Raw genomic sequence first — 13,049 nt, forward strand, 5'->3', positions numbered from 1 at the left:
CTATAATTACTATATTCCTCCCCCTTTAACTTTTCTGTACGTTTTGAATTTTCAAGGATATTTATCTCATGACATTACAATATTTACATGGGTCATGAAATTACAAGTTCAGTCTTTCAGGTCATTTCCTGATCCGTGTGGAACGTCGCAGCTCCACAACTTCAGATTCTTTTGTAGGAAACACATTCTCTGGAACCGCACTAACTTCGCAAAAAAAAGGAAAACCATTTGAAAGACTTTCACACAGCACAAGGATCCCTCCAGCCAAAGTTTTTTGCCTCTAAAAAAATTACGAAGAAAAACATTAGGCACTTGCTGTTCAGTGTCTTCCGCTCTGGGCATTTCTGTCCTTGGTTGAGCAATTTCAACGGGAGCCAGAGGTTCAGTAATGGTTACAGGTGGAACATCATTTTGTTGGGGTTTCTCTCTTTTTCTTAAATGATCCACATGCTTACGGTTGATCCAGCCCTCCACTTCCACATGGTACGACAATGGTCCAGTCACAGAACTCACTTTACCAGGTAACCACTTCAGTTCCCCACCAAAATTCTTTACATATACAACTTCTCCAACAGTAAATTGTTGCGTACAACTATGCAAATCATGAGTCATTTTTTGGTTCCACCTTCCCCTCCAAATTGGGAAGCATCAGGCTTAGTCTCGTCTGAAGATGGTGCCTCATCAGTAATTCTGCATCATCTTTCTATGTATCTTCTTTTTACCACAGAGTTTAGTCTCAGCCTTCTTTTTGACTTCACTGTCAGCCAAACTTCTCTCAGATGCAATCTCAACTTGTCTTAGTTCAGTAGTTAAGCTACTAATGACTTCATTGTCTACTCGCACCTTGGAAAGTTCTACAACTTTTGCTTTCAAAGCCTCTTTAGCATCATTTAGCTGATTCTTCAGCTCTTCTGTCTCCTTTTTATATCTGTTGGCTTCCTCCTGGAAACCTAAACATTGCTACGTCTTCTCTGCCAACTGATTCTTCAGCTTATTCAGAGGGGTGTCAAACTCTCCCTGTTTTTCTTCGTAATTTTTTAGAGGCACAAACTTTGACCAGAGGGATCCTTGTAGTGTGTGAAAGTCTTTCAACAGGTTTTCCTTTTCTTTGCAAAGTTCACTTACTTCATCTTGAACTCTGTCATTCAGCAGAGATTCTTTAGGTTTCTTCTGCTGTTCTTCCATATCATTGTTTAAGACATTCTTCATTTCTTCAGGTTGCTGAATGTTTATACATTCCCTTTTCATCCAGTTGTAGCCCTTGGAGTCTCCAGGCTCTTTCTGAAGTACCTTGCCTTGTTCCTTTTCCAAGACAGGAACTCTTCCAGCATCCTTTTGAAATCTCACTAGCAAATCAAGGTTAATTTCCCTCAACCAATTTCGACCTAGTAGGATTGATCCTCTACCTTCTAATACCATCAGTGGTAGCTGTGCCGATTGATGTCTATCATGAACAGTTGCTCTGGTGATATCTTTTACTTGTATTTCTTCGCCTCTGTACATTTTCAACTTGACAGATGTTTGTTCCAAATTCAATTGTTGATCACCTTTATTTAAATATCTGAAAACATGTTCTCCTATTAAAGTGGTAGAAGCACCTGTGTCTAATTTCATTTTTAATGGTTTACCGTTCACTTGCACTGTAACAATTATTGGCTCTGTCTTCCCAACTTTCATGTTGAATAATGAATAAATGTCAGAATTCATTGTTTCTGGCTCTTCTACACTGTAGACTTCATTTGACTTTGTTTGTTGTTTAGGAGGCCTGTTTAAATCTCGCTTTGCACTGTCTCATTATGTATCCACTTCTGCGACAAAAATAACATTCTACTTTTTTCAATCGCCAATCGCTAGAAGACTGATTGTTTCCACATCAATGAAAGTAATTTTTCAATTTAGCTGCTAAGCTGTTTCTTCTCTATTTTGGTTAGCGGGGGGCTGTATCCCACTTCGCTGCGGAGTCACAGCTTTTTGCGCCACTTTCGGCTAACTGCCTTTCCTGCCTGACTAGGATAAAGGTGCCATTTTAAATCCTTTGAATTGCTTGTGAATCCTTTACAGCGCTTTCCATTGCCAGCGCTATTTCTAATGCTTTCTTAAAATCAAGATTCACTTCAGCCAGCAATCTTTGCTGAATAGTGTCTTCCTGCATGCCGCATACTAAACAATCTCTGGGCATATCATTCAGGGTTCCTCTGAAATCACAATTTTCCATTAGTTGTTTTAATTTTGCCACGTAGGTAGCAAATGTCTCCCCCCAGGGCTCTATTCTGTGAATTGAACCTGAAGCTCTGCATTGGGACTGAGAGCTTGGGTTGAAAATGTCCCTTAACAAGGTCCTGTTAATTCACTGAAAGTCTTTGAATCTGGGGCACTGGGGGCCGTCAAGCTTCGTATTAAACTGTAAGTCTTGCTCCCACAAATATTCAGGAGAACCACACTTCTCTTTTTTTCCCCTATGATTTCCTTTGCTTGAAAGAAGAACACGAGACATTCAATATATTGAGACCAATCATCTGTGGCTGGCTCGAAGGGATCAACTGTGCCAAACTGTGGCATTTTGGATGAGTATATCCTCTTTTATTTTTAACGAACTTAGATACTCACAAACACTGGGTGAGGTACAGCACCGAATCTGATTTATCCTAATTGCCAGTTTGTTATAGAGTTGATCTTCAGGCAACTTTTCTGAGTGGAAACAATTAACTTTATTTACAAGACAGCAGCAGCAGCTACATGTGTGCATCAAACTCCATGGCCAGAATTTTTCGCTCATCAGGAGGGCGAGTGCCCAACCTGAATGAGCTAAAATGACACATTATATTTCGGTAGGCGGGCGTGCGCAGGAGTTGGTAGCGCACCCACTGACAATTAACAGGCCTATTAAGACCATTAAAGTACCAACTGAATTAAATTTTTCACTGCCTGCCCAACCTTACAGTTGGCAGGCAGGCGAAAGGGCCAAGCGGCCTTTGGATGTTTTAGAAAGCCTCAGCCATGGGTGGGATGAGGTTTCCAACAGCAATGAAAAATTAAATTAAAATTTTAACATTTCATTCATAACATGCCCCTGCTCATGTGACGGAGTCACATTTAACATTTTTAAGTTCTTTAATTTTTAAATCTTCAGCTCCCTAAGGCAGCTCTGTGCCTCAGGGAGCTTTCATTGTGCACACACATGCGCATGCGCGAACTTGCGTGCACTCCTGCCTGCCGCCCCAACCCAAGCAGCACTGCGGCACGTGTTTTGCGCCAGGCGGGCCTTAATTGGCTAGACAGCGTGAAATCGTGGTCAGGGCCCAAGCGCAGGCGGCTGTCGCCTTCATGGACTCTCCTCCTTGCCCCTGCCGAGCCCGCCCATCAAGGGCAAAATCTTGGTCCATAACTAAAGAAGAACTCCCTTGCAGAGGTTCCTCACACTGTTAACACATTGGTTTACACAGATCATGTAATCTTACAACACAGGATTATTCTTAAAGCATCAGCCCTACATTACCCAAAACTATTATTACTACAGAACCTAAATGACAGGGTGAGCTAATCGGCACTCTCAAATTCAGGAATCTCCAAACTATGGATTGTGATCTCCAATGGGGTCTCCAAAGTTATATTTTGGTCATGAACTCCCCCTCCTGCGAGCAGTAATGGCAACTGTGGAGAGGAGACAACCCAGTCCAGAGGCTCTGGAGGGACAGTTCTGGACCCAGAGGATTGATACCGCCAAACAGCACTGTGTGGATGGTGAGCCCAATGTGCCCTTTAACGTCAGAAACCACTTTTAGCCGCAGGTTTGAGTAGGCTCAAGATGTTTTGTGTGCTGAATTGGCACAGGCAGAGGCTGGCAGGCTGGCTGTGTCCGGAGGACAGGAATTACCGGGAGGTCAGGCGCCTCAGCTGGGGAAGTGCATGGTGGCTTCAAACTTTATTGTATTTCTACTCCTGTCTGCCTGTTGGACAGTTCCCAACAGGGATAGTGACTCTGCTTCACATGTTTTGGTTGCATGGTGGGGGGGGGGGTGGGGGGGGATGCTGGTGGGAGAGGAGAGGGGTTGGGAATTAGGGCTGTTGAGTGAGTGGGTGGGGTGTCAGGGTGTTAGGAAAGGGAGGCATCTGTGTGCATGTGTGTCTGCAGTTGGGGGGTGGGAGGGAAGGGACTGATTACAATGTGTGTGATTGGGTGGGGCGTGGGGGGAAGAGTTTCATTGAGCCTCCTGTCACTAGGGAATATAGAAAGCTTTGTTAAAACCTGCATGAGTACATAAAATAACATTTTTACAAGAACTTTAAAAACACAAGTTTTCATTTTTATATGGTGTAATAATATGTGTTGATAATAGGAGAATTTTAATAACTATATACTGAATGTTGCTATGCTGCTTTTTGCTGTTTGCTTTTGCTGGCATCTTCTGGGGTCATGTTAATTTTCAAGTGTTAAACTGGGGTCACATCGGAAATAGGTTGGGAAACACTGCTCTAATTCCTACTCTCAGATATGTAACAACAGGAAAGGGACTGGGTGATTATTATGATTTGTACATCTTGAGCTTCTAAATTGAGTGCAAATTGCTTGTTTGCCATAATTATGAGTTGAGGAACTGTTTTAAAGCACCCTGCCTCTCGTCCTAACAACAGGATGCAACAGCAGAATGTCAAATGAGAGGCAAAAGTAATTGTCTTTGTAACCAAAGCAGTGTTTGACCATTAGACCAGGGAGCTGGAGCAAAATTGAGGACATATGAGGTCAAAGAGACCTCCAGTGACCAACTATTATTAGGTTACAATTACAGAATTGTTACAGTGCAGAAGGAGGCCATTCAGCCCATCATGTCTGCACCGGCTCTCCAAATGAGCAATTCATTTATTGCCATTCTCCCGCCTTCCCTCCGTAACCCTGCACATACTTCCTTTTCAGGTAACAGTTGAATTCCCTTTAGGATGCCTCAATTGAATCTGCCTCCACCCACTCTCAGGCAGTGCATTCCAGACCTTAACCACTCGTTGTGTGGAAAAGCTTTTCCTCATGTGCTTTTGCTTCTTTTGCCAATTACTTTAAATCTGTGCCCTCTCATTTGCGATCCTTTCACAAGTGGGAATAGTTTCTCCCTATCTACTCTGCCCAGAACGCTCATGAATTTGAAAACGGATCAAATCTCCTATCAATCTTCCTTTCTAAAAGGAAAACAGTTCTAATTTCTCCAATGTATCTTTATAATTGAAGTTCCTCATCCACGGAACCATTCTCGTGATCAGGGCCACTGTTAAATTAAATTGTTAGGATTTTAATGAATGAAACTGTTTCCTTCTCTAATCCAATAAAACTCACAGCATTTGTAATAACACAGTATAGTGTGTATTTTAACAAGGTTTTTTAATTAGATTTGCAAAATCTTTTCAAAAGACCTCTCCATTTGATTTTTCCTTATAATCAGATTATGAATGTAATTGTATTTTCCAATGTGGAGCAATCTAATTCTCATTACTATTATTGGAATATTACTGTCAAACTGGAAAAAAAACACTTGTTTGGATTCAAGAATTACCTTTAATCCGATTTGAAATTTCATACACAATATATTCTCTACGTTACAATGCATGGTGTTGGATTACAAATCAGGGACAATCCATCGCACTAAAAATCACCCAGGCAATTTTACCTCAGGTTAGATCACTAGAGGGTGCCACAGTCAATCACATCTACCCTCTCTACTTCGGTCTTACTGATGATTCACATCTGCTGCTCCTTTGTTGTGAGTCTTCAAATACAGTCCAATTTGAGCGAGACGTTATCAGCTGCAGGGGGAGCATCATAGGTCATTAAGCAGCAATGCAGGGGCTGCTGGCTGCAAGTTCTTTCCCGCGGTTGCACTTTTCTGTGGCAATCTGAGGATGTAGTTTTTCAAATTTCTCTGCTCCAGTGTGGAGACTTTGACGGCAAGAGTGCCAGTCATGTGCAGACTGATCCCAGTTGTTGAAGTCAATGTGTTATGAAAGAACACAACGCTTGCATGAATCTTTGTATCTTAGTTTTGGCCACCCAACAGGTCTCCTGGTACCATCAAGCTCTTCACATCCAGTGCAACTTTTGGTAGGCAACCATCATCCATTCTAACAATATAGCCAAGATATCATACTTGACATCACTTGAGTATTGCCATAATACTTTCAGAGTTAGAAAGCTGCTGTACTTCTATGTTGGGGGCTCTATGCTGCCAATGGATTCCAAGGATCTTTCTCAAGCAATGCATATGAAATTAATTCAATCTGCATTCCTGCTTCAGATGTATAGTTCAAGTTGCAGCAAGGTACAGCAGCCTACTTAGTGTACAGGCATCATGGATTATTAGTCATGCGGGAACTGTGGGTTTGGAGGGTTTTTTCAGGCTCTTACCTGGAGCTTTCCAAACGGTACAGCAGCACTACCAATAAAAACTGACATCTCCTCATCAAGTTTCATTTCACTTTGATTGTTGACCCCAGGTAGCAGAATTTGTCTACATTTTTCAACTGAGTGGTGTTTAGTTGTGTTGTTTCTTCGGGCTGACCGCCTTGAATTATTGCCACTGTCTTTTGTAGGTTGATCATGACCCCAAATTCCTCTGCCACTACTTAGGCTTCAGGCCTACAGCTGAATGCACCACCAAAGCTGCATCATCAGCAAACAGGAGTTCATGTAGCAGAACATGTCTCACCTTTGGTCTTTACTATCAGTCTAGACGGGTTGAACTGTCCACCCATCATGCTGCTAAGGGAGTTACACAGCATTACAGCGATTCTACCACACAGGAACAGGCCATTCAACTCAACTGATCCACACCCAGTGTTTGAATTCCATTCGCAGTAATTATCTCTTCCTATCCTCCACCATATGATCAAAAATCACAGGTGCAAACAACAGATCTAAAGGAATCACTTCCACACAAACGGATCTCAAAGATAAGGAATCAGACAACTTGGACGGCAGATATCAAGGGGCCAGAATTCACAGACTAAAATTTATCAAATTGATTTCTTCTGATAATATAGACTGCAATGGTATAGGACTGCAAGAGTACAGGAGTGTGACAGTAGTGCGAAAGTATAGGAGCTTAACAGGATAGCTGTGTTACTTTAAAGGAGTGTAACAGTACAGCAATGTACAGACATTATAGGAATGTAATAGTATGGGAGAATTATTCTATAGGAATGTAACCATATAGGAGTGTAACAGCTAAGGAGTGGGACAGTATTGGAATGTAATGTTATGGGAGAATTATTCTATAGGAATGTAACCACATAGTAATCTAACAGTATGAAGAGTGTGATAGGACAGGAATTTAGAGGGCCAAGATATAAAAGAATACCACCATTTGCTCCATCTCATATCCTTGATCACTTCTCTTGATTCCAATACCTCCATGATCAGTCTATCCCACATATTTCCCACCATCTGTAGGTAGCAGTTAAATTTAACCTGAAAACTGTTGAGCCAAAGTATAGGCCAGCTACAGGACACTAGAGCAGTCAGGGGAAAGACCACTATTCAGGCATCAAAGGTGTGGGTATGAAGTCCACACTTGCCAAAACACATATCAGATGATTGGAATTTGCAGAATAATCCAGTAATCTAATGTGACATTAAAAAGCGGTAGTACACTTGCCTATACAGAATATTCATAATCTGATGGTATCATTGGCAGCAGCTCTGCAAATCCAGTCATTTTTAGAAGCTTGACTGATGTGATTCTGCTGATAACCTGTAGAGGTCAGTACTGCCCTCTAGGTCTGGAACCTGTGTATCTGGCACATGGAGAAACCCATTCAGCATAGCCCAAACCAAACTCTTTGAGAAATGCACAGAAGAATTTTCATGTTATAAAAACAAAAAACTGTGGATGCTGGAAATCCAAAACAAAAACAGAAATACCTGGAAAAACTCAGCAGGTCTGGCAGCATCGGCGGAGAAGAACAAAGTTGACGTTTCGAGTCCTCATGACCCTTCAATAGAACTGTTCTGTTGAAGGGTCATGAGGACTCGAAAGGTCAACATTGTTCTTCTCCGCCAAATTTTCATTTTACTGCACTTCATGCACACTTTTTTTCCACTTGCCCAGGATTTAACGTACCCAAATATGAGTGCTGACTGGAGTTTAACTAGTTAAAACCGTGCATCTTATCAACACAGCACACTGGTAAGTTTTACTCTGCTAACATCCTCTAGTTAGGCAATGACTTAGCAAGATGGATACCCAGAACTGATCCCATTTCCAACATGTTCTGTTTCTCCAGATACATTCACTGAGACACATTGATGGGTTCATAGTTTGGTCTGTCTGGTTCTCTGTGGGAGATGTGCTCCAAATACAGATAAACTACTGGGGACCAGTCTGCTAAACTCTAGAAGGCAATCACTGCAGGAAATTGATTTTTATTAGTATACAGCGAGAGAGATAAGATGCGAGTGAGTTCATGAATGCAGGAGATAATGGACAGAGTAATGGATAGAAAGCTGATAATGTCAGGGCCCCTTGTGGACCTCAGTTTGATTGGCGAGTCAGCTACAGGCTATCAGCTCTGTTTCAGCTATACCAAGGGTTAAATTCCGAGTAGAGATTACACAAACTAGGGTTGTATTCCCTGGAATTTAGATGGTTAGGAAGTGAAATGATTGAAGTTTTCAAGATATTATGGGGAACAGACAGGGTAGGGAGGAATTATTTACACTGTGGTATCTAGGGCAAAGGGGCATGGACTAGAAATTAGAGCCAGACTTTTCAGGAGTCTAATTACGAAAGACTTCTACACACAAAGGGTGGTAGAAATTTGGAATTCTCTTCCTCCAATGATGATTGAGACTAGATCAATTGTTAATTTTAAATCTGAGGTTGATAGGTTTTTGTTATAGAGTCATAGAGGTCCATAACACAGAACAAGGCCCTTTGGCCCATGGAGTCTGCGCCGGTCAAACAAGAACCTAACTATTCTAATCCCATTTTCCAGCACTAGGTCCCTAGCCTTGTACGCCATGGCATCGCACATCCAAATACTTCTTAAATGTTATGAGGGTATCTGCCTCTACCACCCTTTCAGACAGTGAGTTCCAGATTCCCACCACCCTCTGGGTGAAAAAATTCTTCCTCACATCCCCTCTAAACCACCTGCCCCTTACCTTAAATCTATACCCCCAGGTTATTGATTCCTCCACCAAGGGGAAAAGTTCCTTCCTGTCTACCCTATCTATGCCACACATAATTTTATACACCTCAATCATGTCCCCTCTCAATCTCCTCCGCTCCAGGGAAAGTAACCTCAGTTTATCCAATCTCTCCTCATAACTAAAACTCTCCAGCCCAGGCAACATCCTGATAAATTTCCTCTGCACTCTCTCTAGTGCAATCACATCCTCCCTATAATGCGGATTCCAGAACTGCACGCAATACTCTAGCTGTGGCCTAAGCAGCATTTTATACAGTTCCGGCATAACATACCTGCTTTTATATTCCTTGCCTCGGCTAATAAAGGCAAGTATCCCATATGTCTTCTTACTTGCCTTATCTACCTGTCCCACTACCTTAAAGGACACACCCAGTGCGGAGGGGGGGGCCGGGAGGGAGGAGGACCTCCTCGTGAACCTACTCCTGGGCCTTGCCAAGTTGGCCATTAACAGGTCTAGGCAGCGGGCGATCAAGGGGGTCGTCTGACCCAACTGTCTGCCCCTCTTCCGTGGCTACATTCACAGCCAGGTGTCCATGGAGAGGGAGCATGCGGTGTCTGCTGGCACTGTCGAGCCTTCCATGCCCGGTGGGCACTGCAGGGGTTCGGGTGCTTTATTGACCCTCTTAATCACATTTTGATTTGATGTTTATAAGTTTTCTTTAAACTTTGTCCTTGGTTTTACAGCTAACCTAACTTAGGGGCTGTGTTTTATTTTATCCCTCATTTGGATTATTTGGTTAGCTTTAAAAGAGCTACCTTAAGGGACAGGTGGACATGCACACCAAGGTCCCTCTGATCCTCGGTACTTCCCAGGGTCCTTCCATTCATTGTACATTCCCGTGCCTTGTTTGTCCTGCCCAAGTACATCACCTCACACTTATCCGGATTAAAATCCAGAGGTATTAAGGGATATGGCGTTAAGTTGCAGATCAGCCATAACCTCATTGAGGGGGCAGAACAGGCTCGAGGGGCTAAATGGCCTCCTCTTATTGCTATGTTGCTGTAACTTGCCGTTGCAATTGGAGGCAGTTCCACCCCTTGAAGGAACATATTTAATTATTCAAATAATAGTACCATAGGAATAGATCTGACCTTCTGTTACTTTTTTACTGTCACGATAAATTTAATGGTTTGAATCACTTCCACTATCAATTTCGCTGCTCACCTTATTCAAAGTGGCAGATGCCCTAATAGAAGGGGATAAGTTAGATTATTTATTATTTGTTCCGTTTGTTTTAACAAAAAAAACCTAGCTCTTTATGTTAATCCTCCAGCAATGGTCTATCCATGGTGGATGACTGATGATCTGCTGCTAATAATGTTCAATAACCCAGTAAAAAGTATCTTCATTTCCCTATTGAACCTGGGCAAAGCATCTGGAAATAAATGACTGTCTTCCTCCTCTGACGTTATTTGCGCTGACTTAGTTACTTGACTCATTCGTGCCAAAATCCCAAATTTCTCTCTTTTCCATTCTTCCTCTTTCTAAAATATCCTCCCCCAGCCCCTCTTTTCCTCAACTACTTCCCTAACTCCAACCTACCATGTCTCTCCAGGGTCTTTGAACACTTTGTTGTAACCCAGGCACTACTTCCCATACAATTCCCTGCAGTCTTGTTTCTTAGTCCACCAGCAGGATTGAGACTGCCGTGATCAAAGTTACTAATGAGATCCCAAGTGATTGACTCTCGCTTGCTGTCCCATTCTTCTGCTTTCAAAACTTTGGATGCTCTATTCTTTTTGCTGACCCAATTTTACCTTTCAAAAGCTACATTTAATCTATGGCACATGTCCTCTCACAAGCTAGTCATGCACGTCCAATGTTCCCATCACTGACGAGTTCCACTAGCTTATTGCCTCAAGACATTGATTCCAAATTGTTCAAAACCTTCCATGACTTCACTACAACTTACCTGGGAGGTTTTCTCACTGCATGCTACCCTCCCTCTCTACTCAGGTAGGCAGGATGCTCAGTGAGGAAATCTCTCACCAAACCGCTTCCTTCCCTGCAATCGACCCCTTCCCTTTCCTATAAAAGTGCTTTAATGATTCCTGTGACTTCCCTTTCACTATTTCCTGCTTTTCTTGTTCGATATCTAGCTTCATTTTGCAAGGTATTCAGTGATGCCCTTTCATGTGAGTTGGCATATGGCAGGTAGGATCGTCAGGACTCCAGGATTGGCCTGGAGTCTCCAGGAGTTGAAGATGAATCTTCAGGAACACTGTTGTGTGCAACCCTGGACAAAAATCATCAGGACACCTAAAAAAGAGTTTTTGTCATTTTCTTTGAATATTTCTCTTTATGAAATATAAAAATATTGAAAATGGGAAAGGCTGTTTGGCTGAGAGTCAAGCATCATCCAGTTGAGTAATGAGTCTTCTTGCTTTCTATTTGGCATAGGAAGGCAATACATCACAAGCAGGGATGAGTTGGCCGATTAATGGTTGGAGCATGGGGCAAGTCATGATGTAACATTTGCGCCAAACATGTGCCAGGCAATGACCATCTCCAACAAGAGAGAATCTAACCTTTGCCCCTTGATGTTCAATAACATTACCACCGCTGAACCTATCAACATAGGGGTTACAATTGACCAGAAACGGAACTGGACTATATACTGTGAAATACTGTGGCTACATGCACAGGTCAGAGGCTAGGAATCCTGCAGTGAGTATCTCACCTCCTGACTCCCCAAAACCTGTCCACCATCCACAAGGCACACGTCAGGAGTGTGATAGAATATTCTCCACTTGTCTTGATGAGTGCAACTCCAACAACACTCAAGAAGCTTGGCCCCATCCAGGACAAAGCAGCCCACTTGATTGGCATCCCTTCCACAAATACTCACACCCTCCACCACCAACGATCAGTGGCAGCAGTGTGTACCATCTACAAGATGCACTGCAGAAACTCACCAAGGCTCCTTAGGCAGCACCTTCCAAGCCCACGACCACTACCATCTAGAAGGACAAGGGCAACAAATACATGGGAACACCACCACTCCAAATCGCCCACCATCCTCACTTGGGAATATGTTCTTTCATTGTTGCTGGGTCAAAATCCTGGAACTCCCTCCCTAACAGCGCTGTGGGGTGCACCTACACCACAGGGACTGCAGCGCTTCAAGAAGGCAGCTCATCACCACCTTCTCAAGGGCAATTAAGGATGGGCAATAAATACTGGCCAAGCCAGCAACACACACACCCCATAAATGAATAAAAAAGGTAGGAAAACCTTTTATGCAAAATAAATAAGTTTAATAAAGCATTGAAAGTAAATTAATACTGAAGTATGGATTGTCTAGTCAGTTAAGTATTTTGTAGATGAAAAGGACCTTTGTTAAACAGGCACAACTGTCAAGCATTCCTGAGATTATGGGTTCCATACTGGTTATCAGGATTGAGTTGATACAAGGCTCACTTCCAGTGAACAGATAACAGGGATATACAAACTGTGTCGTCAGTGTTATTGATGCACTGAAAGGAAGCATTCTTTTTAAGAGATTAACAGTCTGATTGTCTACTATGATCTTTCACAGGGGTCATCATTGAAGTAAAGTGAAAGTCCGCAGAAGGGAAGTTACCTTTTACACAGAAACGGAATCGACAGTTGGGCTCCCAGCTCACTCTGGACGCTGTTCGCAGGCCAGCAGTACCTTCATTACCGACGATTGTGCAGTATCAAAGACATGTAGCAATTTAGGGAGGACTGTTATGGAATAAGAAATGATAAGTGCACAGAGTCCCGGTGCAGAGGGAGAGGCAGATGCCAGAGGCTGAACAAGCCTGTGTTTGCACTTTGCCCGCACCAGTTTCACACTGGTTTTTAAAACTCGCAGACAGAGGACGGCTGGTTG

The sequence above is a fragment of the Carcharodon carcharias genome, chromosome 26, assembly GCF_017639515.1.
Source record: "Carcharodon carcharias isolate sCarCar2 chromosome 26, sCarCar2.pri, whole genome shotgun sequence".
Classification (NCBI taxonomy): Eukaryota; Metazoa; Chordata; class Chondrichthyes; order Lamniformes; family Lamnidae; genus Carcharodon; species Carcharodon carcharias.